Source organism: Nothoprocta perdicaria, unplaced genomic scaffold (genome assembly GCF_003342845.1).
Source record: "Nothoprocta perdicaria isolate Ctin4 unplaced genomic scaffold, notPer1 scaffold_35, whole genome shotgun sequence".
NCBI lineage: Eukaryota > Metazoa > Chordata > Aves > Tinamiformes > Tinamidae > Nothoprocta > Nothoprocta perdicaria.
In genome coordinates, this window is record NW_020455588.1 from 4,375,294 (window position 1) to 4,401,936 (window position 26,643).

Consider the following 26,643-nt stretch of genomic DNA (forward strand, 5'->3'; position numbering starts at 1 on the left):
AAAGGAAAGGAAAGGAAAGGAAAGGAAAGGAAAGGAAAGGAAAAAAGAAAGAGAGAGAGAGAGAGAGAGAGAGAGAGAGAGAGAGAAAGAAATAAAGAAAGAAAGAAAGAAAGAAAGAAAGAAAGAAAGAAAGAAAGAAAGAAAGAAAGAAAAGAAAAAGAAAAAGAAAAAAAATCTAAACCCTGATGAAGTGTTTGTCACCAACTCCCTACAGACACTGTCTGTCTGCTCTAGATCAGGCATGACTGAGCTAAAGATTTGTGGCTTTAAAGGTCAGATTAATCTAAGAACATGGAAATTCACCTGCTTGTTGATTTCTAACAGTCTTACAATATAGTCTGTATCATTAAGTAATGCATGTACTCACTGACTCTAAGAATTGAATAAGTGGAGAAATTTGTTTCATACGGTCTGTTTGATGCCTAGATTCAAGGCATTTTTTTTGCAATACTGTTATACATATTTATATCATGCTTTCATAGCTATACTATATGTAGTATGTATGTGTGTACACAGATGTGCACATCTCTGCATATAAATATATGTGCATATATAGAGAGAAAATTTTAGAAAAAGGAAAAAACATTCTCTCTTGTACAAAATAGAGAGCACTTTCCCCAAACAGGAGCCAGCAGCAAAGCTTACCCTTTTGACACTTCAGAATGTTTTTCAACTAGAAGACAGACTTCAGCCCAAGCATACAAGGTTCACGCCTTAACACTTGTCAACTTCAGAAAACAAACATCAGTAAGAAAACAAAGCTGGTGCAGATAGGATGTCACAGAAGAGACACAGAGAAAGAGAAATAGGGTCAAGAAAAAGCTATTTTTTTTGTCACCGCATGACCCAGCTTTAAGTCATGAGTGTGGCACTACTGCCTGCAACACAGACTTCAGCAGGAGAATAAAGTAAATTTAGAGGATAAAACCAAGAAACAATCTAAAAGGAAGCGAAGGCTGAAAGCCAGACAGAGAATGAGTTAACTTTCAAGGCTTCCTAAGGAAAAACTAAACAAAAAACACTCTTTAGAGAGAGAAAAAGGCTTTTCTGCATGATATTTTTCTCTTTCCACTACAGGTAGGGAGGGTTGCAAGTCATGTGTGAAATGTTCAAGTATATTTCATTTTTAAGGCTCTACTGCAGTTGTTGCCACAATATTTTATAGTGCTTCCTTTTTTATTTTTTCTTTTTTTTTTCTCTCCATCCTTTGAAGGCTAGACAGTCCAATTTAGATAATAATAATGTTCCCTTTGGAACTGTAACAATCATATAACCTGGCCTGAGGTATAACAATATCTATTGTTCTTTTCCCTGCTTTACTTTATAAGCCCCAGTTCCTTTAAAATTCATTATTTTTAGCATTCTAATGGAAAGGGTTGCAGTGGTTAATAGCAGAGTTATAAATGTAGCACTATATATAGTACAAGACAACATTTTTCTTCAAGTTCCTTCTTATTTATTTCATGGAAGAATTTTCCAGAGGGAGAAACTGTCATCTGTACCCAGTATTTTTTTTAGCTTACTTCTTATTCTGCCCACATGGAAATCAAAGTAATTTTCAAATATTCCTTTTCCAATCTTTAGATTCACTTTAGATTAAAAAGGGAAGAGCACTCTTCTTTCTCTAATTGCTCCTAGTTCTCAGCTTTTCCATTTATCACTCTAGGAAAAGAAAAGTTTATAATATTTTTAGGCTGTACCCATTGTGGTATTGAAGTGCCTAACCTGTAACTGAAGGGGAAGGAATAGGATGTTATCCCACATAATTAATCTGCTATAACAAACATGAAACATTTGGAAGTTATTTTTTCTGTTAGGTTCTATTTGAGAGTAAGCACCTGACAAGAATCCTCTGGTAGGAAGGAAAGAGGACAAAGGCCAGAATATACATTTAAAAAAAGAATTGAAAAGCTGTCAGGTAATCCCATTTATTGGCATTCTCATATGATCTTTGGTATTTTGGCATCCTGCTAGTACACATGTGGAGAATGTTTCAACAGCTGTTGAGAGTTAGCTATCTTGACCCAGAGCTGCTCTCCATCAGTTGCTGGCACCTCCAGCTATTTTTGTCCTCCAAGCACAATGGCAAACCTGATATTGTTTTTCCTGGCATGGGACTTAAAAAGCTAACGTGACTATGAGCTAGCAAAATAAAGCATGACAAGTTATGCCTGATTAGATATGCAAGGAAAACAAACCTTTAAGCAAAGCAACAAGATTGAGCCTCTACACACCGGAGGCTTCAGCTCCTAGAACTGCAGGACTGTGCTCTGCTACATTGCTCCAAGATATCTATCAAGATGGACAAAAGCTATTCAGGACTATAAACCACCCCTACAGAAGACTTGAACATATTCTTGATTATACCAGATATTTCTTTTTCAGAAAATAAGTACAATTCAACATAATTTTTTCGTCCAAGTGTGCTCATATAGGCTCTTATCCTGTGTGTGTCAATGTCACATACTTCTTAAATCACGGGGGTGGTAATTTATAGTGGAGTCATATACATGGTATTCTGAGAAGGAATAAATTCTTCATTCATTTAAAAAAATTTCCACACACGTGATATTCGCTGTATTCTGGAGAACATCTCATGTTTCTTACTGTTTTTCTAGTTCTTGAGGAAACAGTCAGAGGTTTAAGCCAGTGTTTCATGTCTGGTTGACCCCAGAGTTGGAGTAAGATCAATAATATTAAATCCCTAAACTTCTTGATATATTACAAACATGTATGTTTGCTCACCCTATGAGGGTTCCTCCCCATAAAACAAGTGATATAATACAGATATTGAAATTTGGGAGTGGAAGAGGGAAGGAGTTATTCATGATTATCAATTGATAATCATCTTTAGCGTTCATGTTCTTCATTAAAATATTTTTTCTATGGATTTGTAACAGAATTCAAAGTGCCAAAATACCTAATTTTTCAGCAAAACTGGAGGAAGTAGAAAAAAAATGGAGAAAAATTGGAGAAACAGAGATCAATGCAAACTTGAAATATGTTGTGTGGGACAACCTGTAGACTACAGTGCTGAAATCATCTGGATTACTCCTAGTTTTGGAGACAGGGAGGTGCTTTTGCCGAAGTTGGAAAGAAGAAACAAGCAAACAAACAAACAAACAAACAAACAAAAAACAAACCACCAAAAAAAGAGGAGGAACCGCAAGAGGAAATACCACATACTTTGATAGGATTTAACTTCATTTAAGTGTCATAGAGTACATCGATCAGAAAGCAGAAAGTTAATGATTGGCAATGACTGAAAATAAAGGAGATGATAGTGAGCAGAAATTAAGATACAACAATCTCTGCTGTGGTCAGTTCCTACAATTACAGTTTTACTAACATATTCATACAACTTAAAATGATCTGAAATAAAGCCCTGTGGATTTTGTGTTTTGAAAACTTAATATTCCTTCCTTATTTTATAAGAAAGTTTTAGCGGTCTTAAAGGATGATAAGAATCTGATTTTTTGATTACCCCTCCTATTTTCTTCCAGCATCCATTTGTGATCGGTAAGAAGTGTCATTTCTTCTTGCACGTCTCAGGAAGGCACCCTTATCGTATGTCTGCTTGTCTGATAAGAAATGTGTGGCTTGTGTAAGGGAAGAGAAAATTATGTTAGAGCCCAAGAGGGCAAAAATAACTCCAGGTAGTTCAGCTTCCTGTCTGGAGTAAAACAAGTTGTATTCTGTCCAAACAACGATCGATCCAGCTATCGGAGACTGCAAGGGTAAAGGATCCTGACTTTTCTAGTAACATTTGCCACGCGGGTGAAGTTAGTAGTGAACTATAGCGGGAAAGCCAAAGAAGTACCTCAAAAAAGCCTTAATAGTTTCTTATATATTTATTTGGAAGAGATGAGAAAAAACATGAGAATTAAAGTGACACTTTACTATAAGTATGAGTAAGCTGCAAAGCAAGAGCTCTCCTTCAGCAACATAGACAATTTCCTGAAATTCAGACCTGCCTGGTAACTTCATTGATTTGGGCTGCTTGAGACTTGGGCTGCTTGAGACTTGACGAGTTCACCACTCTCAGTGACAGAAGAACAACCTAAGTTATAATGTAATATTACAAGCAATGGGACAGACAGATCTCACTAAAACCAAACCTACTAGTGTAGTTTTGAAATCAAACTCTGCAGCATGGCACAGAGCAACTCTACAAATAAAAACAAAAGACACCAGAAAGTGCTGTAATCCCATCAACCCCTCTGAAACAAATTTATACAGATTTATTCTCAGTTAGAAAACAGATTTAGTCTCCAGTTGGATTATCAGAATAGTGTCCAATATACTACTTAAGAATGATAAAAGCACACAAACAATTCAAAATAGAAGTTATTGTAATTATGCTCAGGATTTATGTTTTATTTACAAGAAAAAAGAAAGAAAACAAAGTATTGAAGGAAAATTTTTGGAAAAGGACAAAGTATTTTGAAGAATAAGAACCTATAAGATATAAATACACTGGCCCAAGATGTTGAGGATACTTCGTCTCTTCCTAAGAGCTTAGGCATTTATTTGAACAAGGCAATCATATTTGCTTACATTTTACTCTAAACCAGACTTGCCCCCTAAGAAGTACTCATACTCTACTATAGGATGGGAAAGTAAACACCTTTTCTGCAAAGTGGGGAATCTTGTTTAAATTCTTGTTTAAATTCATCCTAAACTCCGTTCTGTCATGACACTAACAGGAAATATAAGACAAAAAAGAACATTAAAAAAATAATAATTGTAAGGCTCAATTGAGTTGTGCTCCGATGTGGCGACAGGACAGCTTCTATATAGGGGCAACTCTTGGATAAAAGCACAGTAAGACATCAACAAGAAACATGTATTTTTTTCATGGACATCCTTTTCCACTGCTTCTGGCCCAATTTGTGACTTTCATATTTGGCCCAATATGTGTCTTTCAAGCTAGGGACAGGATCAGATAGAGTAATACCACCCATCCCTGCCAGCTGCACCAATTGGTGGTAAATTACAAATTTTTTTCATAGATTGCTTTAAGCTAACCCAGAACATCAGAGTCCCCAAACAGCACCTAAATTTACTTCAGCACCTAAATAAGCAGGAGTTTTTAAGCTGCTCATACTGAGGGAAACATACAAAAAACTGCTCCCTTTACAGACTTAATTGCCTATATAGCAATTCCCACCTCCAGATACGAGTTCACAGCTCTGCAGTTAAAATTTGATTGAATGAACACTTCTTTTTCTTTCTCATAAAGAACAGGCACGTTTTAATTAAAGAGACACTTATTTTCTTCAAACTGATGTTCAAGCCATTAGTGAAAGGGTGGTTCACTAACACCTTTCCACAGATGCTCAGAAAGTCTCAACATTCTGAGATACCTCAATACTTTATTTCCTCATTTTATTGCTCTTTCATCATAAATAGAGTAATGGCCCTATTCCACTCTCACACCTCGAAGCTTTGGAACATTGCTACTACTCCACCAAATAAATCTCCTTTTACTTTGTAGAGAGAAGAGCAGAAGTGAGAGTGAATAAAGACAGCTACCCACAAGCTTTCTGACCTGACAAGGATAAAAATAAAAATAACTAGAATTTTTTTTTTTAGTCTTGATCATTCTCATTTCTGCTCTAGCATCTACTTTAAGAGATGAGAAGTGTAACTTAAATAAAAAGATCTGCATGTATAAACAACAAAAAGAAGCAAGAGAAACCTCAGGAATTTAAATCCAGTAATAAAAGCATTAATAAATATTGTTGGAAAACCTGGAAGTTAAACCAATTTCGTGTTAATTGCCTGACAGATCCACTTACTCAGTTTTAGGCAGAAGGATTAGCCAACAGTACATGATTGTGCAGAGATTTCACAAAGTAAAGAAACTCACTATTTAATCCAGAAAAATGTATTTTGCTCTATGGCTTTTTCATCTGCTCTACTTTCTTCTCTTTACCTTACTCTTGGCCTTCACCTCTGCTCAGAAGGACATACAAGTAACCACATTTTGACTTGATTTTAGTGCCTCTCTCTGTGACTTAAGGATTGAAAAGCTATGCTGCCTGTAATCATCTTCCTTGAAGGCCACTGCTGAAACTTATTCAGTTTTCTTCTGCTTTAGGGGGTGATGTAGGGGGTTAGGCCTCTTGAATCTGTTTTGAAATGTATTTCTGTGGTGGTGAGAACACATCTCATTGCAGCACCTGACCTCCATCAGTCATGATTACAAACTAAAAGCAGCAAGTTTTTGTTCTTGACATTTCTTACTCTCCTTGTAATTGTCACAGGAAGGGATTCAAGCTGTGCTGTTCCCAGTTCTCATTACAGGCTTTGTCATGAGAAGATGAGGCATCAGAATATTTAGCTCCTTATTTTCAGCGTGGTACATGTACAGCCCGAGTACATGTACAATGACAACCTAATGAGTTGCACTGCGTGAGTGCATCGTTTTCTCCTGAGAATAATGCGCTTTACATCTCTAGTTCCTAACCCCAAATGGATATCTAAGTATTGATAAAATGAATATTTTACACAGATTTAGTAATCTTGCCCCTGCCTGAAAGTTAAGTATGTGTCTGTATGTCTGAAAGGATATTGAATAATCAACTAGCTAGACAGAAAAGCCTGTTTGGAAATAGAAGAAATGGCCAACTAAAACTAGCAGGGATAATTACAAAGGAGCAGGTTTCATTTCTGGAAACTCTAGTCAGGTATTTTGAGACCAGTACCTGTTATGGACAAAGCCTTTTTCTTTTAGGAAATTAAATGTAAATTAAATTCTGACTTTGTGTTGTGCAGAAACTTCATGCTATGGAAAACCTGCAGAATAAACATTTTCATTTGCAAAAAGAACATACTGATTGGGATATTTCTTCTACAAGGTAGAGGGACCACGCACCTTTTGACCATTCTGTGAAGCTGTGCCTAGACTGTAGGGTGGTGATGACTCCTTTTTCCTAACAGGACAGGAATCAGGGCCCAGGTGAAGTCAGAGCCCTGATACTGTAGCAGTATTTTGGGTCTCATGAGGACTTCTTGTTGGAAATTAAGGAGAGAATTGCACATGAGGGACGTGGTTGTGCGTCACATCCTAATGTTACAGCAGGAAAACATTTTCAGGTCTTTCAGAATTCTTCTATCTTCCTGAGGTATAAGACTACTTCTACTGGGAGCTTTGCCTTGGAATCACATCTTTCCCTATCAGCTGTTCGCAATCAAGATAACTCACCATACCTGGCCAGCTCTGACCAGATTTCCCCTCAGGAACTGTAACAGAGAGTCCAGGTAATCTTATTAAACAAAATATTTTTTATTTGAAAAAGGAGCAGTAAAGTCCCCAAAATAAATAAGCAAACCCCACTTTGTATGCAGGATAATTTATTCAAAGCTTAACAATTACTCTTGCTAATAATTCTTGGTAACCATCTAATCCACTTTTTTTTTTATAGTATCACTTCCTAACTGCTAGTATCCCTTGGATATTTGAACTTCAGCCTTGGCAAAACAACCGGGCAACTTTATCCAAAGTCTAGAAAGAGCTTTGTCACAGCCATTAGCTTGGGTTCACCAGCTGCTTTACCTGGATGTATTATATGGATTCACTTGTTAATTTTCTACCAATGCTGCCAAGAAGGTAAATAAATCATACAAGAAAAGTAGATGTCTAAGTACTCTAATATAACTGTACAGTAACCAATATCTAGTATATAACCAGCATTAATGAATTCTCTGTTTATGTGCATCATGTTCCTCAATCTACCCCATAGGAGCTAGGGTAACACTGCTGACATCTTCAGCATTTTCATTAACAAGGTAACATCTCACTAGATTTGAATGAGCTGACATTAAGCATCATGGGATTTCAACCTGCCCTATAGTGTCTGCTCTTTACAGGTTGAAATTCCCTGTTTCCTTTGCAGATGAGTCAAGTTTCTAAGCCTGGTTAGAACAAACAAAGCGTGCCAGTCTCCCATATCCAGCAGCACAACAGAAGCCTATGCAGTTGACACCACATCCAACTCCTTCCGAGTCCTTTAGCCTGTATGACTATTTCCTCACTCAGGGCTGGACCTACTGCAACCAACTCTTAGCTATTTTGCAGGAAAAGGTTCAATCTTGGCACTTTTGGATCCAAAGTAAAGCACCCTAACAATTTTGTCACCAAAGTCCATAATTCAGAGAGATATAGCTAAAAGCAAAATGAAACAACTATAAAAAATATTTTATTATCTCAATAAATGGAGTTTCTTTGCACTTGACCATTTATCAATAATATTCCATGATGTTACGTTGCATTTGCAAGGTCATTTTACAGCAATAGCATTCAAATATTTGCCAAGAAACCCTTTCTCTTCTGTAGACTGGAAGCACTATCATTTCAGAACTGAACCTCCATGTAGTTCAGTTTCTCCATGTTAATTTATTCTAAATATACTTAATTATATCACGTATCTATTATCTAGTTCCTGATGGGCTAGATTTGCCATCCAGAAACAGTGTAACTGGACATTTCCGAGGCAGTATTCACTGCCACCACTCAGAATACAATCTGAAACTTGACATGACTTGTATTCTTAGCAGAATAGATCAGAAAAAAACAACCATAATGATCCTTTTCTGACCTTAGCATTTGACAGATTTGATCTCAACTCTAAGTCCTGCTTCTGGCCATGTTTCGAACTAATATAATTCAGGCAATGAAGTCATAGATAATTCATCAGAACTCTTCATCATGAAGTTACCAAAGGTGGTTTTTGCAGTTGTAACAGTAGACCCCCACAAAATGTATTAGCTATCTGGGCACTTCATTCAAGATTGTTTTAGACTCATTAGCTGTGGATCTCATATAGAAGATTGAATTATTTGCATGCCAAATGCTATCAGTCCAAACACATAGAGAATAGGTCATTTGTTAAGTCACAATTGGGCAAAAGTGTAAACCTTTCATTCTAAATACCTATTCTATAAGCCTTATCTGTCACATCTTTAAATTAATATATTGCCTTTAAAGCACATGATGGGAATTCTCCCATTTGAATGCAAGTAAGAAGCACTATTGTCTGAGTCCACCTAATCTTCAGAAAATAGTAATTTTCAATATATACAGGTTAAAAAGAAAGAAAGGAAAGAAAGAAAGAAAGAAAGAAAGAAAGAAGAATTCTGCCACTGACAATAAAGAAATGCATATCAGATTTGTCACACTTCCCAAAGTCATGACAGGGCTATATTTGCATACCAGTTACTGTAAATGGATTTGCAAAATGCTAGTTAGTGCGTTCTTTAGCTAGTAAACACTGTTTATCCACACTGATCTTATAAGATGGTCCCCATGGAGCTAACTAAAAATATATTGTCTCTCAGCATGATGCAGTGCCTTCTGATGGGCCTTCTCACGTCCCACACAGCAGGTGTGAAAACATAAATCACCTCCTGCAAATACCAAATAGATTCTCTGTATTCCTCCTCAGCTGCTGAGCTCCAGTTAATCACCTCACTGGTTACTCCGTCTTCATCAGCTCTGATACCTGGGTCTGGAAAGTTTGTTTTAGCCCTTACACCCTTACATCTTTCCCTATCAGAATAGCCCTATTTTTCTCCTGGATTCTTCCTGTTATAGCAGAAAGAAAAAGATTCCCATGTGATAGGGGCTAGGTCTCAATTCATAAGTTTCTCAGGATTAATCTCGCCTCTGGGTGTTTTCAAAGAGGCCAACACGGCCATCTCAAAGCATCACAAAGGAGCTTGTGTAAATATCGCTGGCATAACCAATATCCTTTATTAAGACTGATTCCAGTCATTTGCAATTATATGTCTCAGGCATGCCTTTGAATAGAAGATTGGAGTTCTTTATTCTCATTTGTGTCTCATTCTTGAGCAGTTTGAAGCACTTGATTTTCTATTAAAAACAGGGCAGTGACCAGTGAAAACATCTGGGAGTACTTTCACAAATCTAATTCTCTTAGGTTGTTTTACTAATATCCAGTCAATTAGGAAGTGGTGGATCTTTTTCATAATGAAATTCAACAGCATCATTTACAAGCTGCTCTAGTCCCAAATTTCATTCCTAAAACCAAGTCCAAAGAATCCAATTAATATCAATTCCCTAAAATAATTAACTCAACCTTAAAAATAAGTGGCTGAAATTGATCAAATCTCCTCAGCTGTTTGAATTCAATGTTAATTTTGTAAAGGACATTTAGCATGAATTTGCTGGACAGAGGGAGGTCATGGCAGAATTTCCTGGTGTTCTCCGGAACAGTATTACTTCCGCAAAGGGAAGGATACTGTTCCTTCCCAGAACTTCCCGCTGCATGGGTTATCACATTTCCAGCAAAAAGTGGTAGTTAATATCTGACATTTAGCACCTGAAGAATTCCTTTGACCATCACCAGTTTTGGAGCATATTTAGCTCTTGCTTTCAGAGCCTCATTGGTGAAGGAGCCAGGTTTGGATCCGTGCAACCAGTAGCAGAAGGGAGTCAACCAGACATGCAGTCTTATCTTATTTTAATCCATCTTCCTGTGACAAAACCCCTGCTACCAGGCCATGTCCTCCATGCGATCAAAGCTTTGACTATAAGCTTATTCACCAGAGGAGATTGTAAGAGCACATATATCCACCTGAACTAAAGCCCTAAGTAACACTATCAAAAGTGCTTTCAAGGTGGGTTTGCTCCCTGTGAGACTGAAGGAAATGCTAGCAGCTGTAGTTAGGTGCTCTTTTCTTGAAAAAGAGCTGGAAAGGCCAGAGAGATAGGAAAAAGAAGGTGAGGATTTAATAGACATACCCTCAATCCTTCTTCTTCAGCAGGGTATTATAGGATGCTGCTATAGATATTCCTTTGCTATGGATATTCCTTCTTTTGTAAGCAGGAATCATTTGTCCTGAAGCAATTTCATATTATATTAAGGTTTCATTTACATGTAGCTTTAAAAATGATTGGACATTTCAAGAGGTGGTAAATTGTTATATATTGCAAGAGTACAGCAGGTTAAACCTTTCTACTACAGCAAATAACTGTGTATAAGGCATTTTAATGATGTTCTCACTATCAGCATCAATACATGTAGCTCATCCTTCTTTCTTACATACCCTTCATATATCAAATTCAAAATTAAACACTGATCACTGAAATCTCTGAATTACCCATTTGGCAACATAGACTAAGAGGACTGCAGAATAGAAAGGTGCAAGGCTTTTAGACTTGATCTTTTTTTATTACTTCTAAGTTAAAAGATAGACAGGACTAGGCATGATAACTGGCAAAGGCTAGATTTTAAGATACCAATAAGAAGGAAGGGAAGCCAGGACTTTTTTATTCAGAACAGAAGCTTTCAGAAAGAAAAAAAAAAATCTTCCTTTCCTCTTCACTTGCCCCTGGCCAAAAAAAAAAAAAAAAAAGGAAGTAGCCCCTTGAAAAATGAGTATTTGATTCTGGGATGCCAGGAGATACCATCTGTGAAGATCTGTGAAGGGCTTTGGTTTGTATGAAACATCCAAAATACTGGTTCTCATCTGAGACTTATCCAGATTACATTTATCAGGGGATGTGACAACAGTGGAAACAAACCTCACATTTTTCAAAACTATCTCAGTTCTCAAGGGATGGTAAGTTTGAGACACAGCAGTTTGTTCTTACAAAGTAGATTTTTTGCCCTTGAAATGAAAGAGAAAAAAAGAAAGAAAATAACTATTAGACTGCTAGGGAAGTCAGGGACAAAGTTCATTACTATCAGCTTTAAAATGTATTAGAATGAAAACGGGTGTGCCGGGAAAAAAAAAAAAAAAAAAAAAGGAAAAAAGGACAAAAAAAGGACATTCAAAATACTTTCATGCTTTGAAAGGAAAAATCATAGGTGAAGAATTAAATGGATCTGCTGAATTAGTAACTGTTATTCAAAAAATAATAGTGGCAAAACTCTAAAGGTTTTAGTATTATTCCTCTGTTAAATGAATATTTTTCAAAGACAGGATTCCTGTGGGTTATTTTACCTCCATAATAAGAAACTTTCAGAACCCATAGACAAGTAGTATGAAGGTGGCTGCAAATCCAAGCCCATCATCCTCACGCCTTGCTTGGTACAAGCTTCTTTCAGACCCACAGGAGTAAATGCGAGATTTGGACACACAGTTGTTTCTACAAACCCTGCTCAGAGAGCAAGGGCCAAGGCAAAGGTAAGGAAACTACAGATTTTATTAAAATTGTATTCTGATGACTGCTTGTCCAGATTGAAAATACTAGGCTGAGGGTAATTCCCCTTGATGGACAAGGTTCCATAAAGGGGAGAAATGGATTGATACCAGGGAGTTATTCCAGACAAAACCACTCAAAATGGCAGAACTTGAACTGCAGTTCACATGAAAGCAAGGAAGAAAAAGCACTTAAATGGTTAAGAAAATATTACTGAACAGTAAATTGAAAGAAAATCAAAATTAGTTTTCAAGTCTGAAACTTAGATGTAGAGTGGAACCATTTAGAAATTGCAAGACAAGAGGAATCTACCCTTTGCTTTTCATATTGTCCAAAATTTACTTCACAGTGGTAACCAAAACACTATGCTTTTATTTTCAGATATCTAATGAAATCCCAAAATTTTGAAACTTTTCTTCTAAAGCATACAAGTGACTCCAGGGAAGGGCTAGGAAGTCATTATTTCTAAGGCTGCAAAGTTTCATCAAAGGCTGGAGAACTCATTTAAGGTAGACCTTCAATTTAATACCAAGATGTGAAAGATGAACTTTCCCATACTTATATTGCATAAGGTTAGAAGACAGTCACTGGCTTAATTCTCATTTTAAAAAGCAAAGTAAATTAGCCAACATATACAGCCTCTCTGTATTATTTCACCTTGCTCAATCAGTTATTGACAGATGTGGATTGTAATACAGACATATTCCTAGCTAAATTTAATGCCTTTCTGGTCCCATAAGCATTTTGTGGGATCTTTTTCACCTTTCATCTTTGAAAATCTTGCCCTGGACCTCCTTAATGAACATTCTTTGGGATTTGACTCTTCATCTGGATCTTGCAATTAAACAAGGCTACATGCTGAGATATAGACATGGGAATCAGAAAATAACAGGATTTTTAGTCTTATGCTGCTAAACAATGGTTATTTTTTGTTTGCCATGTTTGAAGACAAAACTCAGATTTCAATACCTACTGGCATGTCTAGTGGTGTTAACTGCATCTGATTCAATGCAGTATTCCAAAAATGTCAGATTATTTTCAACTACTGTTTAGAGGAGCTGCATGGAGCGTGGCACATATAGAAACAGAAAGCATAATAGATTATGTTTCATAGGAAAAAAAAAGCATTATCTTTGCAATTCAGTAATATAGATCCTAAATGAGGTTACCTATTTGACTTGACTACAAAAAATCAACTTCTTTCTAAAGTATGTATCACTTTATTTGTATTATATTTTCTACTCCTTTGAATTAAGAGGGATAAGACAAAACTAAAGAAAAATCATCAAAAATAGTAGAAATGGATGTGTAAAGAAAAAAAAACCCTAAATCCTAGGGCTGTTTTAAGAGAGGTGTCTTTCTCCATGGAAAATGTTTTTTAAAGGTAAACAAACCACTGTCATTTTTTTCTGTAATCAAGTACAATTTTACATCTGAATCCAAACCAGTGAACTCTCTCTGGAAAAGTGATCAAATCTTAGTTATCGGACCCCCTTTATATACTGATACATTTATATTAGATCTGCGATTTGTGCTTTTGAATTAAAATTGAAGAATATATATATATATTTATTGCTGTCCTTTACTTCTTAAGTACAGAAAAACTACGTTGCCCGCACTTGACATACAGAAATATAGAATAAAAATTTTGTAATGCTGTTTGAAGTGATTCCATAAGTAAGTTCCATAGTAGTATGCACTAGTAGTGCACAGTAGTCCTAGTAGTACACCACAGTGAGGTGAAACAATCCAAAAAACCCCTATTTGATCCTGGAATTTTCATCAAACTCTCTCTTTTATATTGCTCTAGTGTGGCAACATATTGATACAGTCTGTTTCAATGTTTCTGTTGTGTAAGGGGAATGTAATTTTTGGTGTTTTTTTTTTTTTTTTTTTTTTTTTTGTATTAACATTCTTTTCTTAATTGCAGGACTATGATAATGCTTTTTTTCTTTTTTTCGGACTCAGTATGAAGTATGAAATGATATTAAATCATTGCAACTGCAAGACTAATATTAAGTGCATTGTTGATTCTCACCTTCAGAGATAGTCTACCTTCTTGTTATATATTAAGAAAAAGAAAAAAAAAAAATCTCTTCCTTTTCCATCTGTTAAAAGTTTTCTGCTGACAATTTGGTATTATTTTGCAATTTCAAAATTAATATATCCCCCAAACACAGTATCCTTTCCAGTTTTCCGTGATATTTTCTTGGTATGTAACAAGGTTTTCATCACAGGTTTTTGCAGGCTGAAAGCTTGCCATCATGTTTTCCCTTTTATCTTTCTAACAATGAGTAAACTGCCTTGCAGCCTTTGCAGCTCTAGACCACTGTAATTCGTTGTCCAGTAAAATATTTGTGACTTTGCTTTTACATACTCACATATAAGCCAAAGCATGGATAGTTTTGCAATTCTATATTAACTGTCATAAATACTGCTTTCTTTTCATTATTGCAGTACCAGAGCTTTCTCAGGCTTTTATGTAAGATTTAAATTTTAAGTTAAAAATTTAAGTATCGTATTCTTCAAGTATTTTTTTTCGCTTCCATTCTCATTATAAAGTAATTCATTAATTTTGTTTACTTCATAAAGATGCCGAATTATTTAGCTGTAATTATTTACTCTTTCAGGTTTTGTTTGAAGCCTTCTCAGCTTCATGAAGAAAATACAGTAACTGCATTTAGATGACAACAAGCACACATTTTCTATGCTTTGGAAATGCTTACTTAATTTTTCATGTCTCCTCTGTTTTGTAGGGAAAAAACGATAGTTTTTAGCAAAATCAAAAAAAGCAAAAAAAAAAAAAAAGAAAAAGAAAAAAAACAAAAAATGTAGATACTGCATTAGCAATTAATTATGCACGATCATTTTAGTCAAATTACTTTTTTATCTCTTCTTTCTAGCCTTGATTGCCTGTCACAGTAATTTGATGTGATCTGCTGAGATTTTAATGATTCTGTTTGTTTAGAGATGTCTGAATAGATATACGCTCAAGTGTTAAAATTTGCCATTTAAGATGGTTAAATCAAAAGAGAAATCCTGTCTTGCACCATTCAACATTGACTCAAACTAGTATAGATGCTGGATTTTTATAGAAAGTTCATATACTTTCAAGGGACTGTGTCATGGCTGAATGAAATTCTATTGTCATGAAATATTATAACGTTATTGACCATCTTGTATGAATTTCACTGAGACCTTTAATCTTGGCTCTTATATATATATATAGAATTAGTGGAAAAGTAAATACTTTATTCTTGCTTTCTTTCCTACATAGTGGTTACAATCTAAATCACTGTTTTACGAGACTGTATGTTCTGTGCTTATGAAAAATTTTGATGAGAAATTCAGGGGGGAGTGGGATTGCCATTTTCCTGTATTTTTTCACTAATTGAAATTATGAGCTAAGTTATTTGCTGAGGAATATCATTTTCTACAGGAATTCATTCAGAGGGTTTTATGAAAGAAGTGTTCTCGAAACAGGGCTTCTGAGTGAAAAGATGAATTTCACTTTGGGGGACATTTTTCACAATTGACACTTTCTTTGTTTTTTAAATGAAATCAAAATCAGAAATAGCTGTTCTCTAAACCTGCATGAATTTCATATTCCTTTCAAAACTGTAACATTTATTTTCCTCTTTTTTTAATATATAAATATTATTGCTGCTTTGGGAATTAAAAGAATTGCAAATAGAAACTCAGACTAAATTTGTATTTCTTGATGAAATCTGTGTTATTTTGCTTAAGATATATATTATGCATCATATGCAGTTAATCACAAAATATTTTTTGGAAGCTCTTAATTTTAATTTCCTGATAATATCAGCAGTGTATGATATTTTAAAAGTGATTTTTGCAGTTTCTGAAATTAATTGCTGCTAATTCAACTTTATGCTTATTATTGGAGATATTTTTCCCTCTTTTTTTTGTGTGTCTCTGCCTAATATTATAAATACTTTGCCTTATTTACTGCATAATTTTAGGATATTTGAGAGCCTTTGTTTAAATACCTCCCTCTATTTTTCTATTTTAAATTGCTCTGCATGCCAGACCATAAGCTTTTTTCAACAAAAAATAAACTCCCATAATGGTTTTCAATTTCAGCTAATACTGAAACGAGAGACAAATGACTGAAATCTTTCTTGCTGGAATTTTAGATCACATCACATTCCCTTCTATTAGCAAATTATTTACTTCAAACTGAATCTAAATTGGCCACTGCCAATAGTCTTAATGACAGATTTTTTTCCTTCTGTGGTCATTGTGTTATGTGGTATGCTGTAAACTGCCTTGCTAAAAGCTGATAATTAGGATAAGCATCTGAAGCTTGAACAGCCTATATTAACTAACACAGTTCTGAATGTTTTAGGAATTTCTCAGTATGGTGATGATCATGCATATTCTTAAACTACGTTTCACAAATATTATAAATATCCAGGATGTCTCGATCAAGTTCCCAAGCAGAGGAGAAAATCCCTCACCACATTCATGAGACCATTTTTCATTGCTATTTAAGACAACACACCTTCCAAAATTGTATTCTATGCTATTTCTGCTCATTATTTCCCTTAGGATCTGAGGCATAATTAATCTGGGCTTGATACTTTGTCCACATTTCATAGCTCTAATTGACCGATGATCTGCTCTTGTGAAATTATGAGGCCTCTATACTGTGTTGACTTGAATAGCTATAACTAATACATTGCTTGTGTATCAAGAAGTCCTTTTATTTATTGTGAATGAAGAAAACAAAGAAGAAGTCAGTAGTGGTTCCCACTTTTCACTGCAAGATACAGTTTACAAGGTGTAAGCCCAGTGAAATCACTCAGAATATTATAAAGAATCCCATTCAATCTTTCTTCTAAGAACTTCCATTTCTCTTTTTCTTGAGAACTTGATTGTTTCCTGGCATTAGACTCCAAACTAAGTGTGAAAAAGTCGGTTATGGAAAATGTTCTCTTTCACCTTAGCCATAATTACCAGGTGAAATCAGAGCCAAAAATATACATTTGAAATTGAATCTTCTAATAAAGTGACATTAGCAGCTGACATTTATCTTAACTGAACAGATACTTAATATTCTCCTTTCCATATCAACCTACTCTCAAAAGTCGCTAAGGATATGGCTACATTACTTATGATTTATCAATATGACATTACAATCACCAAAGTAGGCTGCATTTCCAAAATCTACATCAGAACATGTCTAATGAATTGGACCTTATTTCACTGTTAAATTCACCCTCCTTCTGATCTGTATATTTTTCAACATGTAAATTAGAAAATGGAAGTTATCCCAGGAAACTCTTTTCTGTGCCATTTTATTTATCAATTAAAACTAGATTTTTTTTTCCTAAAAAAAGAAGAAATACACCCTATCATGTTGAAAGACACATATTTTCACTTCCTATCATCATTGATGAGCTGTCTGTTATTGTATGAAAACATGAATATAAATTTTAATTTATGAAAGAAACAGGAAATAGCTGCCTTACAGGTAAAATAACCTACAGAAAATTAGGTAATTCTCAGACTAACACAAAGTGTTAAAAATATAATATGGTTCATGAAAACCATAAAACTAGAAAAGAAAAACAGAAAACATTCTGAATGTCCTCTTCGATGTTTGCAAATCAGAAAGTTAAAAATGAAGAATCTCACTGAAGGCAGAATTAGAGCCTTTATTTATTCATTGTGTGAGCTAATTTGTACATAACTGGATGGCTAGTTTCTCTGGCTTGTCTGACTGTTACTATCTTCCCATTTAATTGCACTTCAGAAAAAAAAAAAAAAAAAAAAAAAAAAAAAAAACCTTCTCTTCTCCCTGCTCATGATTTAGCTTGATGTGCACAATACAAGAAATTTCTAGGTTCTTGTAGCTGCCCCTCCACTATTTAGGAGTTAAACATTTACTAAATATGGAAGCGAATTGCTAGCACCATTTGCCTTAATTTATTTTTTCAATGTCACGCTGCTTGTAATTTTGAATAACTGCTTTTATGTGCTGTGAAGAACAGTAACCATTGAGCATTGTGTTTTTGTTCAAATCCTATTTGTTGTTATGGAAACAGCATCCCTATTAAGCTTTCTGCTGCAGATCTGCTCTATAAGACATTGTTTAAAATGTTCAGCAGCAAAGGTAGAAGGATAAAATGAATTCAAACAATACTTGGTTGACAATTACTATTGTACACCCAGAAGATAGTTTAAAATGGAAAATATACTTGATGTTTACTGGACATCTCTTCAGATTACTAAAATTGAGCTATTCTGCAAAATTTGACCAGTGTTGGAGATTTTTTTTAATTGGAATCAAAAATGAAAAATAAAGAGTGGTTTTTCTAACTTCAGGTCATTCAGATTGTCTCAAAGGCCTATAAAGGCAAAGTACACCACACAACCAGAAATTACATGTCAGTAAACATGCCTTGCAATGTGCTGAGGAAATCATCTTGCAAGATGCTGTTAGAACTACATTTACTTCAACTTATACGAAAATTGCTAAGGCTTGGGAATTTACACTATGCATTTTTTTTTTTTTTCCGTAATGAGTAGCTAAAATCTGTGAGCTGCTGTCTGGCTGCTGCATGAGCACATATCAGTGTCCTCACTTGCAAGTGTTTGCAGAAAAAGCCTTGATTAAATACTAAAGATTTTCTGACTATCTGAGGTCCATACTTTTCTCCTGTGCACTTCCCAGACAATTTCTGTGGCTGGCTGCTTTCTGCAATCTTCCCTCCGGCTGCGAAGATCCAATGTCCCTCGTGCATATATCGCTTGGAGGGCAGAATCGACTAATCAGGGGCCAGACCCTCACTCCCATTGCAGGCAATCATCTATTGTGAGAATTCATGTCCTGTAATCTTAATTCAGGATTTTTTTTTTTTTCATCAGCCATGCAAATGAACAACAAGAAACTCCCCAGGAGTAAAACAAACTCCATGAGGAAGAGAGAAATCATATTAACATTCCCTTAAAAATGGGGACAGAATTTTAGCCAGAGGCTCACAGGGACCTTGAGTAGTCTCCTGCATCAGCACTGCACAGTCTGCAAATGAATTGAAGGGGATAACGTATACTATGAGTTTCAATATTACCCTATGTTTCTCTCTCTTATTCATTAAAATAATACAATGTGAAAGAGGAAAAAAATGTAGCATTAAATACCTGGATACTAAATATCTTCAGGTCAGAAATTATACATGTATTTTTATACACATTAAAATATATCTATTATGGCTTCACTTATTCTACTATATAGAACAATATGGATATCCAAAATGTGAATATATACCAAACAATGCAATGTTACAAACATAACAAATTCTTTTCAGAAGGACACTGAGACATGGGAGTAAATGACTTCACTGTCTTTAGCATTATTTGAATTAGATCCTTAAATAGCCATATTTTATGTTTAATTGTATGTTCATTCTTTCATCTGATATAATAGGTTTGTTTGGATGATAATGTTTTAGCCTTGGAACAGTTGTATATCAGCATTAAAAATAAAATTAAAAACAGTTACTTAGGTAATATATCAGAAAGGGAAAAAAAAACACAAGGCAATGGGTAAGCAGAATAAGTGTATAATGATCTGGTATGCTCTCACATCCTAAAGTTGCTAAAACAAGACAAAAACACAGGGACAGCAGGTAGCTTGACTTGGCGCCAAGCCATCAATGTCCCCGAGGGATGATTATGCACCGCTCGGCTGCTCTGGTAGGTCACAGCTCCCCAAGAGCCGGGCTGAGACTGAGATCAGATGCCCTAGGGACAAGGACTAATTGTGGTCTCCTACTTCTGTGGGGTCTAGGGCGAACTGCAGTTTCCTACCTCTTCCTCTGCATGCAGGACGTGAATGATTTGCTTAAGAATAAGCACCATATCAAAACTAAAACAAAAAAATAGTATCAAGGAGAAGGAGAGAATGCTTTGTATACATCTCTTGTCGGCCCCAGCTCTGCCTCACAACATAGGTTCAAGATGAGAAGGTCTCTTATCAGTTTAAGGGAACAAAATGATGAAAATGAATCCTATCAATTTACAGTTTTTACCTTTGCTGTAAAAAACGATGTGCATTTCCTAGGCTTATATCATAGTTTACTTTTAATTTTTTTTCTCATTGCTGAATGAAGTAATTTGATGTAAAATCATAACAAAGGGAAGGCTTTTGTAAAAGTAATAAAGATAAAACAGGGTTAAATGGAGTGAGCATCACTGAGGAAAAATATTGCATCTCTACTTACATTTTAGATTAAAATGGGCAATATGAGGTTCAGAATTCTGCTCTTTTTTTCTCCCCCATGGAGATATGGCAAATATTACACTGTTTAAAGCCAAGTAAAACAAGTAGATTTTCTCTGTAATTGAGCTCTAATGAAAAAGAGTATTTTCCTCACCGAGACTTAAAAGAAAAACTCAATATGGTTTATGATATTATGATTCAGTAGTCGTCAGTCCAATATCTCGTAGTGTGTTGTTTTGACACTGACAGTGTTATTCTTGTCAATTACTTTTGGGGTTGACATAAGAACAGATCTTCCAAATTCTTCAGCAATGCTATTCATAAAATAAATCCTATATAATGAAGTGAAAATAGGCTGTAACATGTAATTTAGATATTTGTTAAAATTGAATTTTAAACTCTACAAATTAATTTAAAGATAGCAGCTAATGGAATTAGCTGTCTGTACTGTCTATATTTTGATGGACCTAGGCATTTTTTTTTTCTGGCAAAGCCAAGATATTGACTTTGTGTTCATATAGAAAACATTTCCAATGATAATTTCATATTTAAATCACGTCAGGTTCATCTATTGAGCAAAATATGACAGCTGACATAGTTTAACAAATAAGACTCTAAGCAGAGGAAGTAAATCTGCTCTCAGGTATGTAGGCAAACATCATGACCTTCAGAGGAGTTGTACCAAGCCACAGTTTGGTCCCTTGTGCTAGAACATGTTATTTTACAAAGTAAAAATAAACCATTATGGGGAAATCATTGGGGTAATAAATAATGCACAAAATGTGTCAAGTATCAGGGTTCGTGCCGAGTTTTAATAAAAGTTCTTAACAAAGTAGATTATATATTCCTGCATTAAAGCCATATATTATTCTGTTATCACATTAAGTTTCTTTGATATTTGTAAGTAAATGAAGGCATTCTTTCTCTTTCTGTACCCGTAGAACTAATTGGATTAAATCAAGCTAATGACTTTAATACAGACTAATTAGTGTAGACAAAGCACTCAAGAAGTCAAGAATCTTTTTATTTAAATGATCACAGTGGTCACAAAACTACTCCTTCAAAAGGACCCTTTTCGCTCGAATCTTGGAGGCTAGCCAGAGATACAATATAAGTTAATACCAAGAGAGATCGTTTAAGTGCTGTTATTAAGGAGACTGTGATTGATGGAGTTTGTAGCTGGTAATGTGGTTCCCCTTTGGCTGCTCAGTGAACATCAGCAACAGATCAATATCTCATCTGCATGAGATTACAGGCACTTCTGGCAATGGCCACATTTAAGAGAAAAAAAAAAAAAAGAAAAAAGAAAGAAGAAAAAGAAAAAAATAATGACACATTTCCCTGTAAATTAGAATGGTTGCTAAGTTACTCATGTTTAATGAATCAAAAAAAAAAAAAAAAGCAGTAATGATATTTCTTGCGAAAAGGTGAGCTGTTGTGTCTCTGTCTCGCTGGCTGTAGCCCAATTGTGGTTTGCTTAGTCTACTCACTTCCTCCTCTTGTCAAGCCAGTGCTCTTACTTACACCAGCAATGGTGGCATTGTGATGGTTCTTGAAAAAACTGAAGAAATATGAGCTCTCTGGAGTCTTTTAAAATTGCTTTCAGCACATCGACTTTCCTGGTCTGGACCATGGAAGTAAAGACCTGCAGAAGACACATCAAGCTATGTTAACACACCACTGTTGCCACTGGCCTGCATTTGGGAATGCAGATACTGTCAGCTATCAAGGTCATGTTCTCCCTTCTTGGACAAACCAAATGTTGAACATTTTTCAATATAGAAAGTGTTTTGTGCAGTCAGTATGTAAAAACAGGTTAGAAACACTGAGCACATGTACAGAGCTGGATTGCTCTGTACCGCTAGTAACTAGCCTACCTTTACACTTTTGAGGAAAAGACCAAATATTCTCTGGATGTGGCTATCTGAGCAGTTCTGTATGAAGAAGAATTGTGAAGAGATAAGCAGAAAACAACAACAAAAGAAAGAATTTCTTTTTTTATATATGGTATCCCAAAACTTACAGAAGGCATCATTTCCTAATGTGGTCAACTGCTCTTCTTCATGTGGAAATGCGTCTGGCTTAGGTCTCACCCTTCAGCATTATATACCCTTAAATTGGCTGAAAATTTTGCTCTGTTACTTTGATTTCTGTGGGGCATTTATTTTGATCTGGTAAGCTCCTCATTTCCTAGCCAAACAAGTAGAATTAAAAAGAAGGGATTATGAAGGTATAAAGCTTAGCAGGAATCAGATTCAAAATATGATCAGGAAAGACATTTCTGGCATAAGATTTACTTATTAAATTTGAATAATTTTAAAACTGAGCCTCTTAAATAACATAATAAGCCCATAAGTTAAATTGTTATTCAAATGGCGAGATTTTAGTACATTCTTTGAAAGTTTATAAAAAATGCATCTGAGTTCATTTATAAGGATTTAGTGACCCAGCACTAAACGGGGTCTCATAAAAAGTGCTGTGCCTTCTGGAAATGTTAGCTCCAGACTGTGATTTGCAAATTGTGATTTGGGAGAACTTGCTAAAATGTCTGTCCCTGAATTTTAATCAGCTCTATGCAAAGCTGCCTTTATGAAGATCCATCAGGTGACTAAAGCTGCTTCTTATGTCTCTGCTGGTAAGAACATTAAAGGAGAAAATACGTCATCAGTATTTAATATTTTGCAATTATGAAATATCTGGCAATTCTGATGTCTTATTAGCCTTGATCATCTTGATTAATTTTAAGTTCACTTTTGAAAGAAAACAGATAGAAAAGTGTTTCTTTAAAAGGTTAGTTTCTGGCTACTAATCTATCATCAGAAATAAACATAAGTATGTTTTGTTAATCAAATCAGAATATAGTTATTTAAAACTTCAGTGAAAAAGGATGGGAGCTGTGTATGTCAGTCTATTGAGAATTTCATAAGCTTCTTACATTTTTTTTCGTAATTTTGCTTAATGGATTCACCAGTAAAGGCATTTAAAAGTGACCAGGTTGCTGCAGTTAGTGGAGGACAGCAGCTGCAGTTTGTGGAGGACAGCATTTGTTTTCTCATCTCTGCTAAATATTTCAGTGGGAAGCCTGTGCTGTACAAACATTTCTTTGTTTGCCACAGTTTAAAATCAAAAATTCCACCTTCTTCTACTGCAATGGTCCTGTATAGCTTCATGAGAATAGCTTTGTATTAGTGCTACTTAGCTCTTCTCTGAGCTATTTGAACAAAATGGTCTTTATAATTGCATAGTTTTAGTTGTATGTAAAGTAGCATATTCCAAATATTTGGGTGGAAAAAATATATTGTGCTTCCCAAAGGGAACAGTGTAGTATGTTAAAAAAGGATTTTCACTTCAAATTTGGCACGAACGCTCCAGTATTATTAAAACTTAGCTTTCTTTTTCTCCCTCCCATTTTTCTTTAAGATTTCCTAACCTTAGTAAATTTTCTTTAGTACATTGTTTTATTATATTCTGGAACATGGCTGCTTCAGGATGCTAGCAGTATGCAGGAAATCATGGCAATCATGTTGATAAGTAGAAGATCTATTGCAGATGCAGGTAACCTGGAGGTATGCAGGTATGCTGGAGGTTATGAAGGTAACATCATAAACTCCTGGTTGGTTAAAATAGGGTGACTGAAGACTATTTTTAGCCACACATGGAGTGTATTCAATGTCTCTTGAGCTGTAAATCACACAGGAATAGGAAACAAAGATGATCTCAGGATGGTCTGGACAAGGAAGATCTCCCTACAGCCTGGTATTGAAGCTGGCCAGATACAGACCACGACCACCACATTCAGAGAATCCTTCTCAATGTCCTTTTTTTTCTGGAAGAAATCAGTCAAAACTTTATAAATCCACCTTATTAAAAACCACAAGATTGTGTCAGAGAGGTCCCCTCAGATGCATCTATGTGTTCACATTACTCTTGCAGTGCAGTCTTCCTGAGACATCTTTGCTGTAATCTCAAATGTGCCCATATTTTTGCTCTCACCTTTCCATCTTCTAGTGTCCTGACAAATCCACAGAGGGCAAAGGCATTCCAGTCTATCTGGGATTTTCAGAAAAAGATACAAAAATGACACTGACACTTCTGCTAGGCAGCCCCAATCTGCTACTAGCTTTATTTACATAAGCAGTGCATTAATTAGCATGAGGATTAGCAGCACTGATCAGGATTCATTTTGTGTTTTTATTAGATGTCATCCTGTGGAAAAGGAAACTTTGCAAGGGAATCTGTCATCATTGGAATCATTTTTTTATTAAAGAAGATAAAGCATTTAAAAAGCATTTTAAAATATTTTCAGAATAAAATGTCTCATTTTTCAAAATTCTAAACCAGATTGTCATTTTAATGTGTGCTAGAAATGAATTATATTTGAAATGGAAACAAAAACCTTAAAATATATATTTCAGCTTAATGATTGGTATTACCTTCAGCAGTAAAAAGAACCTCAAATTCAAAATTCAATTTTTTTTCAGTCTCATCTAATCCAACTTTTTAATATTTTCCTGTCTTTTACACATACCATTGTTGATACTGCTTTCCCAACTTTATCAAAGCCTTTCCTGTGTTTGTGATCATCACAAGCACTGGGAAAAAAAAATCCATACAAAACTCTGATGCTCAAAACTGTAGCATCAGTGCAACAAGGTGTTCATGACTGTGTTATGCCCAAGCAACTGCAGTGTCTATTTACTGTTACATTAAAAGTCACACATTTTGTTGCGTTAGGTTCATGGTTTCTTGCCTTATGCCTGCCTTGTTTTCCTAATGGGGCTCCAATTTGGTGACTGTGAACATCTCATGTTTAAGGAGTAAAGGAGGAATTATGTAGATTGAATTAAGTGTAATGCAACCAAAACCAAGGCTCTGTCTTTGAAAACAGGGGCCAAGCTAATGACTAGACTTGCTACAGTGCCTGTGGTGGCTGAATTTTCAGCAACCTGCGTATTATGCAAACACCCTTCTGTCAGCTCAGGAAGCAAGAAGTCTCAGCAAGCACGAATATGTTGATGCAACCAAAGCTAGAATTAACATTTCAAGGTCTTCCCAGCAAGGAATTAGCCTCAACAGCACAGCATCCTGGAGATAACAAATGAAATTTTCCGAATATTGCGAAAGTGGCTCTCAGAGGACAAGTCAAGTCAAACACAAAAGGCAGAGTCTTAGCAGTCAGGAAAGGGACGAATGGGTTGCCATCAATCAAGGCAGATAACAAGGATACAGCTGGTGGTTTGCTTACTGCAGTAAAAACTCTCGCCTTCTTTCCCACAAAGTTCAGGGATTTTTTAAAAATCTGTAAATGATAGGACATATAGACATATATATATATACAGCTCTACTTATTACTCAGTATTTATTACTCTTCCTAAGCACTATGGAAATGTTCCTAAAAATATCTCAGTCATGTGTGTCTGTTGTGACAAGGGCACTGACCAGTTCACAGGGGAGGACAGTTGTTAATGTGCTGACTTCAAACAGGAATATGCTTCCTGTGGATCTGCCCTTCAAAGTCCTTGGGTCAACCCTGTTTCTGACCTCAGTGGGCAGAGGTAAAGTCACCAGCAACCAACGGGCATCCCAAAATTCAAAGCATCTCCTTAGTCTCCCCTCAAACATTTTTCCTCTTCTTCCCCAAGGATTATCATATTAACCAATGTCCTTCCATGAAAACGCTGGTAGGAAATGGCATACAAGAGGATCCCATTGCAACATTTTCAACTCTTGTGACAAGCCTCAGAGAGTCTTTAGAAATTCATTATATAGATCACTGTAGTCACTGTGAGTAATCTGTAGCATAGTGATAATATATTACAGATAATGCAAATTATCAATCTCTGCATTTACATCTTACACGTACGCCTGTTAATTTATCTAGCTGTCTGACATACTGTTTTAGGTAATGAGGTATTTCTGAATTTTCCAAAGGCCGAGTTTTTCGTTATACTTTCTTGCACATATAATCAAGCCACAGAAAAGCAAAAGATTAAAACTGAAGAATTTTCAGGCACAAACATAGTATTGCTAGTGTGGCACTACAGTAGGATTTTGGTATGCAGGTAAGTATAGAAATGTGATAAAAGAGCTACCAAAGTCATAGTCTGACATTGCAATCAGAGATCAACTGTAGGCATTTCTTGATGGGTAAATTCATTTCTGGCATATAAAACCTATATGAATTTTAAAGAACACATCCACAAAGTTGTTTCAAACTGCCACA